A 9,108-nucleotide genomic window follows, 5' to 3' on the forward strand; every position below is an offset into this window, starting at 1 on the left:
GGTCTATCTGTATAGTGTCTTGAGATAACTCTTGTTATGAATTGATACTATAAATAAAATTGAATTGAAATTGAATATGCACACACCACAACCAAATACACAAACGCGATGCATATACACACACAACAACCAAATACACAAACGCGATGCAAATAAAAAACGATGAAATCAGAAAAGCACAGAAACAACTAGCTAGCTGCGGTGTTGAGACTGACTTTTACAATAGTTTGCTAGTGACAACACTGTGTGCCTTTCATCGCTAACGTTAGTCCGCAGTGGTAAGGATAACTAACTACTTAACTGGGCGCCTGAGTGTTTTGATTGCATTAACGACCATTTCCTCTTCTCTGAATCGTCTCTATATATGATAGAATACTGTATTGATCAGAGAGGTAACTTTGCATAAGAGGAAGAAGCATTAGATACGCTCAGGAAGAAATAAAGATCAGGGAAAGGTGACAAGGAAAGAAAGAGAGGTGAAATAATACAACAAAACACAGGGTAAACATTAATATACAGAGAGATATAAAATTAGCAGACACTAAACATTTCACATTCCTCTGATGTAACCTTTCTCTTTATTTAGTGATGATTGCTATATGTAATGTTTGTTGTGTTATTTGGTTGACTAACGTAATTCACCATATCAATGTCAATATTTCAGACTTCCAGCTTTTGTCCCTTCTGTGGCCAACACCAGAGCACTGTTCAAGTGCTGTCAAATGTATAGTTTTTGGCAGAAGCTGAAGACAACAGTAAGTAGATTGATTCTATGTATTTTTGTTTGCAAAATAAAAGGGTTCAACACACCACACGGTTTTGAATACTAATTAGTAGCAACACACAATAGCTCATAAATATTTTGTTTAAAATATGAAGAGGTCATGATTAGATTTGACTGATTTATTTCAACATTTTAACAACTTCTATAATAATGTAGTAGTTCTTGGTACATAGAATTAAATATTAAATCTGAATCAGATTTTGAGCCAATTAAGGGCAAGGAGAGATTGTTAGTCTCACTACCATGGGCAAGAAATAGTTCTTATAGCATGAGGTTTCGGTCATGACAGACTTCAACTTTTTACCAGAGGAAAGGGGTTAAAACAGATGTCCAGGGTGGGAGGGACCTGCCCTAATTCTCCTGCACTCCAGGTTCTGGATAAGTCCTGAGGAGATGGCAGACCGCAGCTGAATAACTTCTCTGAAGACCGGATGATGTTATGGAGCCTGTCCTTGTTGAAAATGTTGCTTTTTAATATTTTTCTCCCTTTATGTTTGTCAGGGTCAGCCTCAGACAGCCCCACAGAAGAGGATCTGATTGGAAAGCATTTCCATGATGGCTACAGCTACGATGAAATTATGGATTCCCTGGCAACAACTCACAATATGAAATAAAAAGAACATAAAGCTGTTTGCAAAGTCTTTAACAGTTCAAATGTACATTGTTATTCTTTGGTAGGCCTTTCCATTTTCCTCCTTGTATTAAGGCACTGTAAAAGGGGGGTCTGTTCCTGGGATGTTTCTTACTTCCTGAGCATCAGGGTATAATAAAACATGGGAACCATCTTCCATATCCTGGTTAAAATCTTTCAGCTTCTTTACAGCAGCCAACACTTGATCAGATGACCATTGAGGTTTAAAATCAAGGGGAAGTAACTTCCCTCTCACAGGTTTAAGGGAATCACTTGTCATCTTCATAACTCCAACATAAATCTGCAGAAAGTAAAGGAAATGGAAAATGTCACTACATGTGAGCAAGATATTTAATTATAATAGTAACAATGTTAAAAATACCATACCTTTGCTAATTTCTGTTTCTGTTCCTTCATCAATATTTCCTGCAGAGCATTTAAGAACACATTTAATATGCTACTTATTGAAGTAGAAAAACCACGTAGTGCAGAGGTGAACAGTATTTCAATAAAAGAACACAATTTAAAATTTCAAACCAAGTCTTCTAACTACTGATTTTTCTGTAATTCAACTAAAAATCTATTTACCAGCACTAGGCTGTGCATTCGCATGTGCACTGGTTGTAGGCATCTCCTCAGGGACTTTGTTTGCCACATCTTTTAGGAATCTGATATTTTTGCCACACGCACAAAATAACCCAGGTGAAGCTGTCAAGGCAGATCCACAATATGGACAATACCTCTGTGGGGGAAAAACAACAAAAAGACAAAAGCTTGCAAGTTAATATCAGAGAGAGTGGATATTTTGTCTATACAAAAAAGTGTCTGCTGATATTCTGTATATGGATGTTTACCCTGTGTTCAGTTTAATTCTGTCACCTCTTTTTTCCCTTGTCACCTTTCCCTGCTATTTATTTTGCCTTGAGCAAACTAATGATCTTATGTTCTCTTCCCCTCTCAATCTTCCTATTTTGTCTTAATGTCCTTTCTCTGCTTCCTTTCGTACCTTCATCTTCACATTTTATCCCTGTTTTCTTCAACCCTTCTCTCTCCTCCTCATCTCCCTGTGCTCTCTCTGATATTTATCTACTCCCTGCTTCTCTTTTTGCCCCTTAAACGTAGATTAATTTACATTTATTTTTTACATACCTTCTCTACTCTCCTTTTTTCCCTTCTTCACTTCCAGTTTTCCTCTCTCCACCTTCAACTTATGCAAAGTTACCTCGCCGATCAACACAAATTCTATTCGTATATAGAAACGATTTAGAGAAGAGGAAACAGACGTTAATGCAATCAAAACACTCAGGTGCCCAGTTAAGTAGTTAGTTATCCTTACCACTGCGGAATAACGTTGGCGATGAAAGATCAGGCTCGCAGTGTTGTCACTAGCAAACTATTGTAGAAGTCAGTCTCAACACCGCAGCTAGCTACGTAAACCTGTTGTTCTGTTAAAATACTGCAAAAGAGGAGGGCCAAATGTTAAAATGAATACTAACCTTGTTATGTCGCCCCTATCTTCACTTTTTTGTCCCGTTTCAAAACAAACCTCTCATCAGCTCGCTCGCTCTCTCTCGGTCCGTGGAGTCTAAAATCAGCTGTTCTACTTAGCGCTCCCCCTACAGGCCTGGAGCACTTCCGTTGTGGATTTTTTATGCAGCGCGTTTTGTACTTGCATTTGTTTTCGTTGTTTGTATGCTTTTCTGTTTGCATCGTTTATTTGCATCGCGTTTGTGTATTTGGTTATGGTTTGTGTATATGCATCGCGTTTGTGTATTTGGTTGTGTTTTGTGTATATGCAGTGCGTTTGCTGAATGCTGCGCGTGTGTTGTCAAATTAATGAAGTTGTTTTCTTCATTTGCTTGTGTTTTGCCTGTTTGCATGTGTTTTCTGAAGTTGCAGGGCGTTTGCCCTTGTCGGCCTTTAATTAACATGTTTACCTATGCTAGAAAGGAGCAACGGGCACAAGCTTTCAACTTACAAAGACATCGTGATTTATTCTAAGAACACGCCTGCGAACAATTCTGCTGTTCTTAGAAACTTTCTTAAGAACAAATTTGAGATAAAAACTTAGGAAGTTATTGGTGAATGAGGCCCAATGTTCTTCCTCCCTTGGATCTGCATGCCACTGATTAGCTACCTTGTCTCTCCTCCAGATCACCATCAGGATCCTCCAGGGCCTGTGGAGTCCCATTGGGAGGGTATTATATAATTTATAAGGTACCTCCTTGGAACTGAGGCAGAGCTTGCGCTTGTCTCCTGGACCTCCTTCCTGCAGGTGGATCACTCAAAGACTTACAGCAGCCTTGCTCCCTGGTTTTGTCACTCAGTGTCTCTAAGGTCAAAGATTTACGGTCAATCTAAGCTTAGGAGCAGGTGCACTGGCCGCTACACATCAGCTCTAACTGTTGTGTAAAACCAAATTAGTGTTCTACAAAGGCAGTTTGCTTCCTGGCCTTTTCCGTCACTGCCACTCAATTCTCTTCAAGATCTTGAGTTTCCTGCAATGGATGCTGCCCAGCTCTATGATTGTCGCCCTCTCCTTTCTGGCCCCCTTAAACCGCCGTCTCAAAATCTTCATCTCTTCAGATTTGTTCATAGTGTGTGGGCTGGGTTCTTTCTTCACCTCTTCTTTTCTTTTGTCTGATTGTTTGCATGTTAAAGGCCCATTTATGGTTCTGCGTTAAATATATATTACGCACTTAGCTAGTGGAGATACTGACCCTACTTTATAGCCCTAAAGAATGTAGCTACACATCATTTTCAGGACGTATGTGCTTCTATGAAGCAAACTGCTGTCACGTCATTGTTCCCATTGTCAGAGCCAGGATCAGAGGCGGTGGAAACAACATTTGTGTCCTGACAGGTAACGGTACAGACAACATCTGTGTCCCAACAGGGAATGGTACAGACAACATCTGTGTCCCAACATGTAACGGTACAGACAACATCTGTGTCCGAACAGGTACCAGTACAGACAACATCTGTGTCCCTAAAGGTAACGGTACAGACAACATCTGTGTCCCAACAGGTAACTGTACAGACAACATCTGTGTCCCGACAGGTAACGGTACAGACAACATCTGTGTCCCAACAGGTAACGGTACAGACAACATCTGTGTCCTAACAGGGAATGGTACAGACAACATCTGTGTCCCAACAGGTAACGGTACAGACAACATCTGTGTCCCGACAGGTAACGGTAAAGACAGCATCTGTGTCCCGACAGGTAACGGTACAGACAACATCTGTGTCCCAAAAGGTAATGGTACAGTCAACATCTGTGTCCGAACAGGTAACGGTACAGACAACATCTGTGTCCCAACAGGTAACGGTACAGGCAACATCTGTGTCCCAACAGGTAGGCCTACGTCAATGCTGACAGCCATGTGTCCTAGCAACTGGCATATATAAACATGTTGGGAATCAATGTTTTGGCTTATAGCAATATTAGCATTAGGCCTACATTTTACCAGGGGTGGAAAGTAACTATACAGTAGGCTACATCAATGCAATTGTAAGGTACTTTTGAGTATGATGGATAAAGATGAGACTTTATTGATCCCGTGGTAAAATTCATAATCTACCTGCCAAGCCATAGCTTACTTCCGCCGTTATATTGGTGAACTCAAAAGTAACGCAAAAGTAGTGTAAAGTATTACAATTCAGAGACAGTATTGTAATATAACTTATCACTCTCAAATGACAGTAGGGTAACAAGTAATAATGTATTACATTTTGGAAGTAACTTGCCCAACACTGCTCACCACATACACACTTACTGTGTACTTCAACTCAATGGCAATTCCATTGAAATGAATTGATTTAGTCCTAGGTTGCTAGGTTTGGTTCGCTGGTGGAAAACTATGTTGTTTGTAATGAAATACACACAACAATACATTTACAGTGGGATGTAAAGTGTGTTACCAAGATACATGTCCAAGAAACAAGCAACTGCTGAATTACGGTACTGGCACCTTTGGTCCAATTCAGGCACTCTGGGAAAAGCAGCAGCCTTGTTTTCAGATTTCCCTTGCTGTTTGGAGGTTTACTAGTCAGGGCTTGTTTCTTTTTAAAGTTCCCAGAGATCTGAAATGTGTAATCAGCAGACACCAGTCTGACCGAAGTAGAGATGCTATTACTAAATGACACGGCTCTATTGCAGCCCTTCAGACCTCCAGTGGATTTGCCACATACTGTACGTGATTAGCCTGCTCTCCATCAGGGCAGGAGAAGAGAAATGAAAAGACTTTAATCTTTGACAGCTAGGTCAGGACACAGAGGTAATGTGCTCTCAAGTCTCCACTAGACCTTATTATCTCCAGACTTTAATCTCACGGTCACTGAGACATTTCTGAATATGCGGTTTAAATGGATAGAGGCTGACTCCACATAAAGTGTCTCCCTTTCTCTCCCAGTCTCCCATGCCTTTCATCTCCTAATGTATTTTTGTCTACAAAAGGACGGGATGATAGAGGACACACCAACCTGGTCATTAACAAGAAGGTTATGTGGACCATTATAGACGCCTTTGTGTTGCATAGCATTCACAGCTGATTCTATGCATCAGAAAATGTGGATGGTGGTTTCCAGAGTACGGTAATTGAGAGTTGTCAATCTTGATCTTTGTTATTTTTTGAATTCCAAATTAGGTTCAAATATGTAATGCCTAAATTCAGCTTCAGTATTAATATGTACTACACTACTTAGGCGTATTACTTCAGAAAGTAACTAATCTGTTACTTTCAAGTACATTTTTAAATGCTCAAATGTGAACCCACCTCCCCCCCTCTTTAATGGAACTTAAAATACATGTGCATGTTCAATTATTTATGATAAATCTGAATATTATAATGAAATAGACACCTAATACAGACATACAAAATATATACACTCTTTGTGCAAATAACAGAAGTGCCTTGATGTTTATACTTGTGCGCTGTTGTGTGCGTCGAGCCGGCGTATATGTGTGTTTGTGTGTGTGTGTGAGATAGAGTGAAGGAGAAGTGAGAGAGTGACAGTGATTAGCTTCAGAGCAAGTAGCCGCTCTAGAGTGATAGTCATATGTTTTCTGACCAGGGTGGAAAATCTTTAGCAGGTAAGGTCCCCCCCCGCTTTATTTCATAACGCCATACCTGTTTCTCATCACTGACTCGCTTGTGTTGTTTGTTGTGTATCCGACTATGTGCGTTTATGAACAGCCGCCCAACTCTACCTCTTATAGGCTTACCATGACATTTTACTCAACCTCAGCCAATCGTTAGCATTTCTGCACTTGTCTTGTGCACGGCACAAGGAGGAAAAAAAATATTTTCAAGTTGGTCTCAAGAAAAAAACTGTTTCACTTATAGTTGCAACGAGAATCAATTAGATTACTCGTTACTGAAAAATTAACACCGTTATTCCAATTACTGCCAATGGGATTGTTGATATTAAAGGCAGAATTCTGAGATTAGAGTTTGAATTCTAACATTAGACTCAGAACTTGAATACCTTTTTTTTATTTTTTATTTTTACATGTGGCCCTAATCCATCTATCCATCCATTTTATCCGTTATCGGGTCGCAGGGGCAGCAGGGAACCCCAAACTTCCCTTTCCCGAGCCACATTAACCAGCTCCGACTGCGGGATCCCGAGGATTTCCCAGGCCAGGGTGGAGATATAATCCCTCCACCTAGTCCTGGATCTTCCCCAAGGAGTCCTGGGTCTTCACCTAATCCACTACAGTAAAGAAAAGTGAAAATGCAAATTGTGTTATTGCATTTCTATTTTAACTTAAATAAAAATGCTTTTAAGGAATCACATTTTTAATTTTTAAGTTTACATTTTCACTTTAATTATGTCCCCCATTGTCTTCCATACCCGAGTCCTCCACTCACTGCTCTGTCCTTTCGGATTTGAATGGAAACGCGGACGCGCAACGACACCGCAGCAGCTCTAGTTTGGGCTCGGGCTTTCATCTGGAGAAAACATGCAACACTTGTCCATTTAGGTTTTCTGTGTCATATTTTAATCCCACCAAAAGGAAATAACGCAATGGGTTCGTGAGGACATCGAAAATTAAGGTAGGCCAAATTAAGTTTATCCTACTTTGCGTGATAAAAATTATTACAGATTGTTGTATTCCACATGGAGGTTTGCCTATATTTAGTAACAATAGCCTACTCCAGGACTTCATTATGAATATTGAGTTAAGAGAGGGAGATTGTGCTTCATATTCCTCTGGTCTGTTCATGTCTACAGTGAATTTATTGCAATATTTCCGCGCATCATATTCCTATGGAAAGGGATGATGCGCGCTACGGTGAATCATGTTGTTCAGCTGTTCTGATCAGTCATGTGTTGTATAGGTTGTATGGGCTGGACCGTCTCGCTTTAATTCACTGGTCTCATTTAAAAACGGAATCATTAATGTAATGATATTCCACAGATGTTTCATGCTCTTGAACGTGTGTCTTTTTAACAGGACCAGATTTAAAATGTTGCCAGAGTGTTTCCGCTCGGTGACTCTTCTCTTCGTCTATGTGGCATTACCAGCTGTGTGCAGTGAGTATTAACCCTCTCTTCTCTCTGGCTTCATCAACTTTCTTATGTTTCTCACCCTTCTTATTTGTTCTCTCTTCCATCTCCCCACTGCCAAAATATACAGCTTCCATGCAGATTATTCATAAAAGAAGTAGTGTAGTGTATATGATCTTTGGCGTTGCAGTCCAAGCATTGGTTTCATTTCAACGTTGGTGGTAGTCGGGGATACATATTAAGTGTGTGTGTGTGTGTGTGTGTGGGGGGGGGGCTATTTGGGGGTCCTCGACCACACCATTTTTGTTGTTGTTCTAGTGTTGTCCGTTAAACGCCTTATTACGATGGCTGACAGGGTCAAACGACCCGCAACTTAACCCTTGTATGGTATTTGGGTCAAATTGACCCATTTAAAGTTACAAGTACAAGTTAAATTTTTTCTAGCTGAAAATCAATGGTCTTACCTTATTTTCTGTGATAAACATGTATTCCTGACTCAATACAGAAAATTATTCTGGAAATGACCACTTGTGTTTTTTCCATAGTGGATTTTTAACATTACAAAATACAAACCCCACTTTCATTTGTAATTGTGTTCTAGTAGAGACTAATTGCATTCTCTAAACATACGTAATCTTAATTTTTGAAATTAAGATGAAGACGATATTTGTTAATAGATTATGAAGTAACATTTTTAAGTCACAAGATCCGAGGGATATGGAAAGGTCCTGAAAGTGAAGACAATACAAGGGTTAAGAACACACATGCAAATAGACCAAACACAGGCAAATTGAGAAAACAACTTCCTTAATTTGACAACACATGGACAACATTCAGCAAACATGCTGCATATACACACAACACAACCTTATACATAATCACGCGGAAAATATAGAAACAATGCAAAAATAAATTCACATAAACCACAAAAAAAGAAGTAATGCAAAAAGAAAAGTAGACGACCCCGGAAACAAATTAAACAAAAAATCCAGATTACACAAGGGACGTTCTCCAGTCCTATACTATATACTATATACAGTACAGGCCAAAGGTTTGGACACACCTTCTCATTCATGTTTATATGTGTTCATTCATAGTTTAGATGCCTTCAGTGAGAATCTACAATGTACACAGTCATGAAAATAAAGGAAACTCTTTGAATGAGAAGGTGTGTCCA

General features: G+C 39.6%; 1 protein-coding gene across 1 annotated transcript in view; it reads left to right on the forward strand.

Annotated features, from left to right (window-relative positions):
* Positions 1-9,108, forward strand: part of LOC117952668 (ribosomal RNA processing protein 1 homolog B-like) — a 43,345-nt gene that overhangs the window by 23,244 nt on the left and 10,993 nt on the right. The window lies entirely within an intron of this gene.

This window comes from Etheostoma cragini, chromosome 11, assembly GCF_013103735.1.
Source record: "Etheostoma cragini isolate CJK2018 chromosome 11, CSU_Ecrag_1.0, whole genome shotgun sequence".
Classification (NCBI taxonomy): Eukaryota; Metazoa; Chordata; class Actinopteri; order Perciformes; family Percidae; genus Etheostoma; species Etheostoma cragini.